General features: G+C 41.3%; 1 long non-coding RNA gene across 1 annotated transcript; it reads left to right on the top strand.

Moving 5' to 3' along the window:
* Positions 1-11,103: 11,103 nt before the first annotated feature.
* Positions 11,104-12,800, top strand: LOC116677121 (uncharacterized). Its single transcript, XR_004328930.1, has 3 exons — positions 11,104-11,214; positions 12,259-12,342; positions 12,703-12,800. It is a non-coding gene; the product is annotated as an uncharacterized LOC116677121 (long non-coding RNA).
* Positions 12,801-12,808: the final 8 nt, after the last annotated feature.

Below are 12,808 nucleotides of genomic sequence, written 5' to 3'. Positions count from 1 at the left end.
CCAAAAGTGAGTAAATCGCTTGTATGGTTCAAAAGTTATTAAACTATGAATCAGAGGTACTTTTTTACTCGTGGGCGAGTGTCTCGGGCTCAGAGGGTTAAAAACAGCAAATTTCACCAAAAGTTAGGGAGCTTGCAGGCTGCTGGGTCTAACGTTAGGGTTCTACCAACCCACCACCGCTGGGTCTAACGTTAGACGCCCCCTGACCCGTTGTCACTGGGTCTAACTGTTACTCCTCATGCCCTCCGAGAACATCTCCCAATCTGCGTTGGGCGGCCGTCCTCCCAGCGAGCTGCGACACAGTTCATGGCCCCACAGATGCGTTTTGTCTCTGGGTAACTAACAACAAAGACTCAGTTACCCCATGTTTGTTACATTTTCAGATGGACCTGAACTGGTGATATTTTAACTTCTAACAGTCCTCTCCTCTTCCTTTTCTTAATTACACCTGTAGGTTGTTGTGACCCAGACAATAACTACTAACGTACATGATAATCAACAGAAGGTTTACTTCCAAGCATTTCACTTTATTTCCTCGTGGAGGGAACTCAGCATGTCCTGGGACCTGTTGCACAAAAGTAGCGCAGCTTGACTTAGTGTGATCTGCTCATTGCGGCTTAATCGGTGCACGTTTGCTGAGCCAGGATGAGAAGATGAAGCTATAATACTTATGGAGTGGAAATCAGCAACATAATTAAAAGCCTCCAGGTGGCTTTCTGATATTATGATGTTTCTAACATTAGAAAAAAATGACTACATTATATGTTACCAGGAGTAACAAAAGATTTTTTTTTTTTGTCTATTATTTTAAATTGTATATTTGTTCACTTTGTTTTTATTTATTTTTGTCTTTATTTTGTATTTTTTCTCGGCAAAAGGATTTGTTGTGGTTGGGACGGGGTTAATAGAAGGTCGTCTTGTTACAATTGACATTGTAATGTTGCACTGTACCTTCTCTAAAACAATACAAACATTTATAAAAAAAGAAGATGAAGCTATGTCCAGCCAGGTGTGTTGTGGGTCTGCTGCCTTTTGTGTTCCATTCTCAGGGTATGTACAGCAATCCTTTAGTTAAATTTACTACTTTTTAATACCTTTTTTACTACCTTCAGAATTATTTTTAAAACCATCACGACACTAAATTGCAAGTGTTAATCAGCGACCTTTCTATTATTTACACAGATTTTGACATTTATAACATACAGACATGAATAGAATTAGAGACAACATATCATTAACAACATCTTGCACATATTTATTTCACTTAGTAAATAAAAGTAAAACAAACTACATAAATGTGCAATGGAGAGAACGGATGGTTCCAGCACAATGGCGTTTTTTGAAGAACGATGCTAATCCAAATCCGATGATGTACCCGGTTTTGTTTTTACCACAAGTGAATGACTTCGCGATGTCAGAGTCGAGAAACATTTCTTTAAACAGCTCTGAAATTCCTTCATTTGAGTTAATGAGTGGTGTTTAACTGCAGCGTTCAGACACCACAGAGCCTCGGCGCGCAGTGTTGGTGTGGCGCCCATCCGGAGGTCAGACGGTGCTGGAGCCGTAGCGTTGGCCAGGAGGCCTAAAGTGGCACTAATTTGCGGCGGTGTTGGAGGTGCAGCCGCGCAAAGGCCTGTGCCAGTCCTTAAACTCTGGGTTGTTCACACAGCTATCAGAAAACTTTCATTTACCCATTAAAAGTAAGGTGACCAGATTTCTCAGACAAAATCCGGGGACATTTTCAGCTCCGAAGCGTATTTACCTCCAAAACAAGTAATGTTTTTACTTTTGTAAAACTTAAAACAGGGACACTAGACCTAGAGCTGTTCTCATTAGGGGCCGAGCCCCCCCCCCCAAGGTCTGATCCTAGACCCCCCCCCCTGCTGCTACTTCATACTCCACTCCACTACACCTCAGAGGGGAATGTTTCAAGATAGAAAGTCCTAATATTTCAAGATAGAAAGTCCTAATATTTCAAGATAGAAAGTCTCAATATTTCATAATGTTGTACAGTTTATTGAACTGCTGACAGCTTTTGCTTTATTGCTCAAGGCTTGTTTCTGCAGCTCATTGAGAATCAGATACAATAAAAACTACTGAGGACATATTTTCCTTTGACATTGATATTAAACGAGATCGCTGCAATGGAAGTTATTAGGATAATTGTCCAGCTTGTATTTACGTTCATAAAAGTGCTCGTTTAGCTGCTAACAAACTCAGATTAATATTCTAAGAGTCTAACAACATTATGGAAAGGATTTCTGAGGAGGTCGACCTTTCTGTTAAAGATTAAGATCCTTTTTAAAACATAAAAGTCCGTGAAATTGCGTTCGCTGAACCCACCAGACTCCATGTAAATAATCAGTGATTTTAGCATCGTAAAATACGGCTTCTAAAACCTCTCTGAGCACCGCGGGCTCTGGCGGTCTGGAGCCTGCGTGTGTAGGGTGTGCGACCATCGGCTACGTTTTGTCAGTATTTTCTTTCATTCCAATTTCGGGTCTGTCAGTCACAGTGAAAACCGGGGACATTTCCGGGGACAGATCCAGCCGGGGACAGGTTGCCAAAATCGGGGACTGTCCCCGGAAACCGGGGACGTCTGGTCACCCTATTAAATTAAAAGACGACGATGGTTGTCCAGTCGTTGAAGATATGGCTTGAAGCAAGTCTAAAATAAAACGTAAACCACTTCTGCTGAGCGCGCAGATGTCGAACGACCACTGAATATGACGTCAGCATCAAACATAGACGGAGTCGAAGGATCTTCGATTATGTGCCAGACACGCCAAAGCCCATATTTAAACGGACTAACGCGAACGCAGGATAGAATTTCAATCAGAATAGGTCACCTGATAGTCTGAAAAAAATAATACCTAATAAAAAAAATAATACCTCTGAGACTACATTTAAAACTTTTAATGGCCTTAAATTTGACATTTTTGATTTATCACTTTTTAATACTTTTTAAAACCCCGCGGACACCCTGATTCTCCCTTTTCCCTGTGTGTGTGTCTGTCTGTGTTGTCTGTCGTCCACACGAGGGCGTCCTACGAGGAACGGGGTCTAGAGGTGTGGCCACCCATTAACCATCCGTCTATCTGCACAGCTGCATCCCATCATCATCATCACCACCGCCGCTGTATTTAAACCCGGGGTGACCACCTCTGCAGCGCCAGTTTGTTCCATCCCCCTACGTGGTAACTAGGCCAGTCATCTAGTGAACGTTGCTCTTTAGACTTTGCTGTATGACTAACCTGGTTTTCCTGTCACAGATTCGTGTTCCGTCGCTACTCTGTGCAGCTTTCCCTGACGCGCTCAGTTTGGACTTCCACCTACTCACTACTCTATGCACAAATCTCTATAATCTACAGTGGAGTTTGAAAGTTTGGGGACCCCAGGTAAAAATTTGTTTTAATGTAAATAAAGAAGCTAAGACAGAGGGGGCACGTGACTATGCCTGGCTGAGGACGTGTTTTCGCTGAGCTCCCGCTCCCACACAATATTGACTAACTTTCCTGCAACTTGCTACACCCCTCTTAGCTTAAAATAGCAACCACATAAGTGGCAACCAACAAGTGAACCTTGCTGGTGATTAACCATGTCGAAACAGATGAAAATTCAGTCACGGAAGTTAACAAATACTCCTGCTGCTAATGTTAGCTCTGCTAGTGACTCTCCATTACAAGACGATGGGCCTCTGCCTAGTGTGGACACCGCGACTCTGATCCGCGAGGTAACCCAAAGTTTTACTAATGCCATGGACAAAAAGCTCTCTAAAAAAAAATCTCCTCAACTTTGGAGAACCAGTCCAAACGCATCACCGCGGCGGAGCAGCGAGTTTCGGATGTGGAAGACACGATGGCCGGGCTGGAACTAAGAGTTGCCGAAGCAGAGAAAAAAATTAAGTCAATGGCAGATAGCATATATGATATGGAAAACCGGAGCAGGCGGGACAATATCCGTGTCCTCAATCTGGAAGAGGGCACGGAGGGGAAACGTCCTGTACAGTTCTTTGAATCTTGGCTGCCGACTGTACTCGGCTTGGAGGGTAGCCCCAGTACTAAAAGCCGTATTAAGATCGACCGGGCACATCGCAGTTTGGGATTACGGGGAGCACGTCCACGTCCGGTGATTATTAAGCTCCACAACTCCAGAGACAAACCCAGGATAATGGCAGCACTGAGGGCGAAGCCGAACCTGGAGTACGAAGGCAAAAAGATCTTTATTCACCAAGACCTGTCTACTGCGGTTCGAGAGAGACGTCGCGCCTTCAACAGCGTATGTCAAGCCCTCATTGACAAAGGTATCCGTTTCAGCATGCGATTCCCGGCTACACTCACCGTGAACCACAACGGTACGGAGCACAAATTTGAAACACGGAGAGCTGCAGAAAACTTTCTCAATACGCTGGAATAGAGTCAGAAGATGACTCCGATCTGTGATTCTCTTCTGCTGGTTCGCTAAGGACTGAGTAAGTTTTATTATACATATACAGAAGACTATATGTTCTAAAACTATTATTACAGCAAACTAAAACAGTTTGCATGAGAATTTAAATGGGTTCAGAGCCGAGTTGGCTCAATTATGTTTCGTCCTCTATTAAGATACGAGGGATTTGACGTTACTGGTAATATTGTTGCTACAGGAGCTTTTTGCTGATCTGACTGATCAGGATAATAAGGTGTTTGCTAACTTTATGTTGTGGGGGTGGGAGTGAGATATGAAAACTGTTTTGTTTTCCAGAAGCGATTACACCTTTCAGTGGCATGTGCTCTTACAATCCTCCCCGTTGGGGAGCTTTCTGTTTTTTTGTTTGTTTTGTTTTGTTTTCTTTCCCAGAGTTCTGACGTTCTCCCATTTGTTAGAGATGGGCATGTTTATCCCAGCACAATGTATCTGCCCAATAAGTGCGAACTGTAATGTTTTTTTGTTTTTTTGTTTTTTTTCCTTCTATATTATGTTTCTCTTGCCCTAAATGGATCACTCTTACTTGCTACTCGATAAGTAATCCACGTCATGAGTAACACAAAAATTATTACACTAAATGTCATAGGTATCAATCATGTGGTGAAGCGGCGGAAAATTCTTTCCATGTTAAAAAAAGATAAGGTACAAGTGGCACTATGACAAGAGACCCACCTCACTGATCTGGAACACTTGAAATTAAAGCGGGACTGGGTCGGTCAAATTTATTATTCTTCATTTAACGCAAAGAGTTAAGGAGTAGCAATACTTATCCATAAAAATCTTACATTTACACTTGATAAAGTCATCCAAGATACTGAAGGAAGGTATGTTGCTGTTACTGGATGTCTGTATGGAGAACGTGTTCTTATAGGAAGCGTCTATGCCCCCAATGCATTTGATAGCTCGTTTTATTCTAAATTATTGGCTGACATCTCCTCAATTTGCCCTCCATATGTCATACTTGGAGGAGATTTTAACTGCGTTTTGGCCCCAGAAATGGACCACAGCCCACCTAAAACTTTACCCCCTACCAAAATGGCCCAAGCTACAAAGAGGCTCTGTACAGATCTGGTTTTATTTGATGCATGGAGAGTAATTAACCCACAAGATAAAGACTTCACGTTTTTCTCTCGCCCTCATCATTCTTTTTCTAGAATTGATTATTTTTTTGTCTCGAGGTTATCCCTGGACAAGACTATAAACTTCTCTATTAATCCATGTGCCCTCTCAGACCACTCATCGGTCTCTATAGAACTCAGGCCACCTTACTATAACCCCCTATCTAGACACTGGCGTTTAAATATTTCTCTTTTGAGTGACCCTGCATTTTTAACATATTTGGAATCACAATGGGACCTTTTCATCTCAACAAATGATTCACCTGAGATCTCTGCGTCTACTCTGTGGGAAACAGGCAAGGCCTTCCTGAGAGGAGCCATAATTTCCTATACTGCTGCAAAGAGAAAAAGTATACTGGCAAACCAAATTGAACTTGAGCAACCAATTATAGCTCTGGATAGGGACCTCAAGACCACAGCTTCATTATCTATACTTAAAAAATTAGAAGCAGCCCGCTCTGCCCGCAACTTTTGTCTCAAAAAGCAAAATTTGCCATATTTTTTGCTAAGCATAGATTATTCAAATCTGGCAATAAACCTAGGAGGCTCCTGGCTCGACTAGCCAGGGGCCAGACATGTTATACCATCGCTTAGGGACGGTAAAGGCACAGAGCATTTTGAAACCAAAACTATGTGCAAAATTTGTAAGGATTTTTATCAAGAACTATATTCCTCCGAGTGCCAAAACACTTTAGAGCGGAGGAAACGATTTTTTGATAGAATACATCTTCCCACTCTAACTGAAGATTGTAGAAATGATTTATGTAGACCAATTACAGCACAGGAAGTTACAGAGACCATTAAATCACTTCAGAGTGGGAAAGCCCCGGGTCCGGATGGATTCGGGCCTGAATTTTATAAAAAGATGATTAGGCTGGTGGTTGGACCCCTGACTAACATGTTTACTGAATCATTTGATAGAGGCACGCTTCCACCAACTTAAAATCTGGCCCACATCTCTTTGATTTAAAAAAAAGATAAGCCTTCTGATTGCTGCAGGTCTTATAGGCCAATAAGTTTGCTTGGTGTTGACTGTAAAATATTATCAAAACTCCTGGCTAGAAGGCTGGAGGAGATGCTACCTGTCCTAGTTAGACCAGATCAGACTGGATTTGTCAAAAATAGATATTCTTTCTCTAATGTTCGAAGGCTCCTAAACATAATACAATTTTCGCATAGTACTGAGAAGAGGGTCCTGGCGGTCTCATTAGACGCCGAAAAAGCGTTTGACCGGGTGGAGTGGGAGTACCTTTTTGATGTTCTTGATAAATTTGGGCTGGGCTCAGATTTTATTCAGTGGGTTAAGCTTCTATACAGGTCTCCTACCGCCCGGGTCTTGGTCAATGGCTCGGTGTCTGATATTTTTCCTTTGAGTAGAGGTACACGTCAGGGTTGTCCCCTCTCACCGCTTTTATTTGCACTTGCTCTCGAGCCACTTGCTGAGACTATTAGGAATCACAATGGACTATCCGGTGTAACCTTAGGAGACATTGAATACAAAATATCGCTTTATGCTGATGACATATTACTGTTTATAACCAAACCAGAGAACTCTATACCTGTTCTGGTAGCAATTATAGATCAATTTGGCCAAATTTCAGGGTACAAAATTAACTATGACAAATCAGAGGCCCTGCCACTGGGTAACTTTGGAGACCGTGCATCTCTTGTTAACTTTCCATTTAGATGGTCGAGTGTTGGCTTTGTTTACCTGGGCGTCAGAGTATCGGCTAAGGTTGAAGAATTGTATAAATTGAATTTTAAGCCTACTTTGACAGCAGTTAAATGTGATCTTGAAAGATGGTTCGATCTTCCTCTGTCTTGGATGGGCAGGATTAGCCTGATAAAGATGAACGTGCTTCCCAGAATATTATATCCAATGCAAATGCTACCACTTAGGATCACTAGAAAAGCATTTTTAGGTATAGAAAGAGTTCTCTCAAATTTCATATGGCACGGAAAGAGACCTAGATTAAAGATGAAAACTTTACAATTACCCATTAGCAGAGGGGGTCAAGCCCTTCCCAATTTTTTGTATTATAACTGGGCCTGTCACGCACGCATAATATCAGGCTGGCTCAATCATTTTCTCCATCAGGAGGGAACCTTAGTGGATGCCTGGTGCTGTGCCCCTTTCTCCCCTATCAGTCTTATTTCAATTAACAAAGGTGAAATCATGGCAGAGGTTAAAAATAATCCCATCATGCTTAACACTTTAAAGACTTGGCATGATGTCACTAAACATGTTGGTCGGAGAGGCTTTTCATTAGCGTTACAACCTATAACCCAAAATAAAGGTTTCCTTCCTGGTGTGGGGAAAAGTATTTTCAATTTTTGGTACTCAAAGGGGCTACGGTTCGTGGGTAATTTATTTGAAAACAATAATTTTATGTCATTTTCACAACTTCAAAATAAATACCAAATACCACATAACCACTTTTTTGGTTTTCTTCAGATTAGACACTTTGTACAGTCCAATCTTGTACTTTCAACAGACCAGTCAATAGAGAGTCCAATTGATGACCTCCTCCTTACTTTTAATTCAATTGCTTCCAATAACAGGAAATTTATCTCACTTTTCTATGGAGAACTGTACTCTCTTAATTGTGACAATGTTAACAAAAGCAGGGAGTCATGGGAAAGGGATTTGGAGATTGATCTTGACACTGATACCTGGTTAGGTGCATTTGAATCTGTTAAGAAACTGTTTATGTGTAATAGACTTAGAGAGAGTCAGTACAGGATATTACATAGATTGCAGCGCACTCCTCATTTTCTAAACAAGATCAACCCTCAAGTCTCTCCCTTCTGTAGGAAGTGTAAGAAAGAAGTAGGGACCTACTATCACTGTATTTGGCAATGTCCCTTAATACTCAGGTATTGGAGGAATATTTCTCAGGAGCTAAGTTCAATTTTTCACAAAACAGTTAAATCAGAACCAGTCTTGTTCCTTCTGAATCTACATCTAGAGAAGCTCTCTCTATCTGCAGGGCAACTGTTGTTAATGGGTAAACTCTTACTTCTAGCAAGGCGTTGTGTTTTGTTCCAGTGGATTGAGGAAAAACCTCCCTCGGTCACACAGTGGTACAGAGAAATATTTAAGGTTTTTCCTCTGGAACGCCTATAGTGAGGGGCAATGCCAATTTGTTTTATAATGTTTGGCAACCTTTTCTTGATCACCTCCCTGGTGATCTTGCTGGTTTGTTGCAGGGTGGGAGACCAGATTTTGTCTTTACCAAGTCATAAATTCTTTTGAATTTTTTCTATTTTTTTTATGTATGTGTTTTGTTGTAAACGGTGATGTACATTGTGTGATGTAACATGTGATGTGCAGTTTGTGTGTGTGGATAATTTTTCCCCTGTTTTGTATGTTGGTAGTGGCTGGGCGTGTTTGTTTATTGTTTGTGAAAAATCAATAAAAATATATATATATAAAAAAAAAGAAGCTAAGAAAAGATGGAAAAATGGATTCAATACCATTTCAGAAAATATTGGAGCTAACTTGATGCCATCTGTGAAGAAGCTGAAGTTAAAGAGAGGACGGCTTCTACAAATGGAGAATGATCCTAAGCACACCTCAAAGTCCACGGTGGATTACATCAAGAGGCGTTAACTGAAGGTTTTGCCATGGCCTTCACAATCTTCTGACTATGGCTAGAACTTAAAGAAGCAGTGCGTGACAGTCAGCTGAGAAATCTCAAAGAACTGGAAGACTTTTAGAAGGAAGAATGGGAGACACCTCAAACAATGGGGGGGGGGTAGAAGGTATTACCTCTGCAGGGGACCCAAACTTTTACAGATGGCACTTTTTAGTTTTCTGTTATTTTGAAAGTGCAAATGATGAAATAAAATCTAACTTTTTGTGACATATTATATGAATGTCTAATCTGTCATTTGATCCTTTTGGGGATTTTTTCATCTTTTCTTGGCTTCTTTATGCACATGAATACACATTTTTACCTGGGGGGCCCAAACTTTCAAATCCCACTGTATGTCTAATTCTAAAACTCTTTCTACAATTAATGTTCATACAGAACAATCAGACAAACTAGAAGAAGTAAATGACTTTATGTTTTTCATTCTTCTGACAAGTGACCCCACCAAAATAAAAAGATGAAGAAGCATTGTGGTGTTCCCGTGTGATGAATGTAAACTCCACTACATACGTCCTGTATATAGACCACGTTATTGGTCCAGGGATGGGAGACTAATGGAGAAGGTTATGAAACCAATGTAAGCTATAACAAAAAACAATAGGCCTACATATTAAGGAGTAACATAAACTGTCCTTTATTAGAGAAGGATTAGCAACAATGAAATGAAATCATGAATGTCCTGGTCTCTGACCAGTCTGCTATTAATGTCCTCTGGGAATATCGCTGCATTGTCCCTTAATCTCCACAGCGTCCTTTATAAACCTGAAGCTGAGACCAAGGACAGAGTTTTATACAGATCATAATATGTCGCTCTCAGCTTTGCTTCAAACAGAAAACCCCTCCGCTCCCTGACAGGAAACACCTTGCTAGGCTAACTTCCCTATGCTACCTCCATCACATCTCCCTTTTTAAACTAAAGATAGCTTTCAATGTCTTCTTCCTGTCTCCCTGACACAGAGACAAAGTCTCCTCTCCGAGACTGCTGGGTCTAAATTATAACACCCTTAAATGATAATATGACAGACCTTACAAGACAAAACAATATCTAATAAATTATTTAAAATAACAGTCTACTTTTAACTACTACACAATATAAAGTCTTTTATATATATCTGCTTGATACTTGAGAAGTTTTGATTGGACTTTAAGGCACAAACATTATTCCATGTCACCAGTCTCAGGTTCAGTAGAGTCTCCAGTCTGGTCTCCAGTCTCTGGTTGTAAAAGTGGATGTGAGTTCCTGGCTGGTTCTGGTCCTCCACAGTCCTCTCCATCAGCTTCTGTTTCCATCAGACCAACACATTTATGTCTTTTGACACCATTTTGCTTGGCAAATCTTTTGTTACAGACACTGCAGCTGAATCTTTTCTCTCCTGTGTGAGTTCTCATATGTTCCTGTAAATATTTTCTCAGTGTAAAAGATTTCTTACAGACTGAGCAGCTAAAAGGTCTCTCTCTTGTGTGAGTCATCATGTGTTTTTTTAGGTATCCATTATCAGAGAAAGCTTTACCACACTCAGGGCAGGTGAAAGGTTTTTCTCCTGTGTGAATCATCATGTGTCTCTTCAGATCCGACTTGAAGACAAATCTTTTCCCACACTCAGAGCAGCTGAATCTTTTCTTACTTCTTGAATCATGTTTCAGAGAGTTTAAAGCTGACTGAGGTTCTCTGGTCTCCTTCCAATCAGCACTGTCATCAGTCTTAGGTTCAAAAGAGTCTCCAGTCTGGTCTTTTATCACTGGTTGTAAAAGTGGATGTGAGTTCCTGGCTGTTTCTGGTCCTCCACAGTCCTCTCTATCAGCTTCTGTTTCCATCTGACCAACACATTTATGTCTTTTGACACCATTTTGCTTGGCAAATCTTTTGTTACAGACACTGCAGCTGAATCTTTTCTCTCCTGTGTGAGTTCTCATATGTTTCTGTAAATATCTTCTCTGTGTAAAAGATTTCTTACAGACTGAGCAGCTGAAAGGTTTCTCTCCTGTATGAGTTGTCATGTGTCTCTTCAGTTCTGACTTGAAGCCAAATCTCCTCCCACACTCAGAGCAGCTGAATGTTTTCTTACATCTTGAATCATGTTTCAGAGAGTTTAAAGCTGACTGAGGTTCTCTGGTCTCCTTCCAATCAGCACTGTCATCAGCCCCAGGTTCAGAAGAGTCTCCGGTCTGGTCTTCAGTCTCTGGTTGTAAAAGTGGATGTGAGTTCCTGGCTGGTTCTGGTCCTCCACAGTCCTCTCCTTCAGCTTCTGTTTCCATCAGACCAACACATTTATGTCTTTTGACACCATTTTGCTGGGCAAATCTTTTGTTACAGACACTGCAGCTGAATCTTTTCTCTCCTGTGTGAGTTCTCATATGTTTCTGTAAATATTTTCTCAGTGTAAAGGATTTCTTACAGACTGAGCAGCTAAAAGGTCTCTCTCTTGTGTGAGTCATCATGTGTTTTTTTAGGTATCCATTATCAGAGAAAGCTTTACCACACTCAGGGCAGCTGAAAGGTTTTTCTCCTGTATGAGTTGTTATGTGTCTCTTCAATTCTGAATTGAATCCAAATCTTCTCCCACACTCAGAGCAGCTGAGTCGTTTCTTACATCTTGTATCATGTTTCAGAGAGTTTAAAGCTGACTGACGTTCTCTGGTCTCCTTCCAATCAGCACTGTCATCAGTCTCAGAAGAGTCTCCAGTCTGGTCTCCAGTCTCTGGCTGTAAAAGTGGATGGGAGTTCCTTCCTGGTTCTGGTCCTCCACAGTCCTCTACATCAGCTTCTGTTTCCATCGGACCAACACATTTATGTCTTTTGACACGATATTGACGGGCAAATCTTTTGTTACAAACACTGCAGCTGAATCTTTTCTCTCCTGTGTGGACTACCATGTGTTTCTGTAAACCTCCTCTTTGTGTGAAAGATTTCTTACAGACTGAGCAGCTGAAAGGTTTCTCTCCTGTGTGAGTCATCATGTGTGACTGTAAATATGCTCTCCGTGTAAAAGATTTCTTACAGACTGAGCAGCTGAAAGGTTTTTCTCCTGTGTGAGTCATCATGTGTCTCTTCAGATGTGACCTTTGGCCAAATCTTCTCCCACACTCAGAGCAGCTGAAAGGTTTCTTACATCTTGAACCACGTTTCAGAGAGTTTAAAGCTGACTGAGGTTCTCTGGTCTCCTTCCAATCAGCACTTCCATCAGTCTCAGGTTTATTAGAGACTTCAGTCTGGTCTTCAGTCTCTGGTTGTAAACGTGGATGTGAGGATCTGGCTGGTTCTGGTCCTCCATAGTCCTCTCCATGAGCTTCTGTTTCCATCGGACCAACGCATTGATGTGTTTTGACATCAGAACGCCAGACAAATCTTTTGTTACAAACACCGCAGCTGTGTCTTTTCTCTCCTGTGTGGAATAAGGCCACGTGTGACCGTAAACTACCACGCTGTGTAAAAGATTTCTTACAGACTGAGCAGCTAAAAGGTTTCTCTCCTGTGTGAGTCATCATGTGTCTCTTCAGATCTGACTTGAAGCCAAATCTTCTCCCACACTCAGAGCAGCTTAATGTTTTCTTACATCTTACAGCTTT

This window comes from Etheostoma spectabile, unplaced genomic scaffold (genome assembly GCF_008692095.1).
Source record: "Etheostoma spectabile isolate EspeVRDwgs_2016 unplaced genomic scaffold, UIUC_Espe_1.0 scaffold00004397, whole genome shotgun sequence".
NCBI lineage: Eukaryota > Metazoa > Chordata > Actinopteri > Perciformes > Percidae > Etheostoma > Etheostoma spectabile.
This window is presented reverse-complemented; position numbering and strand designations above follow the sequence as displayed.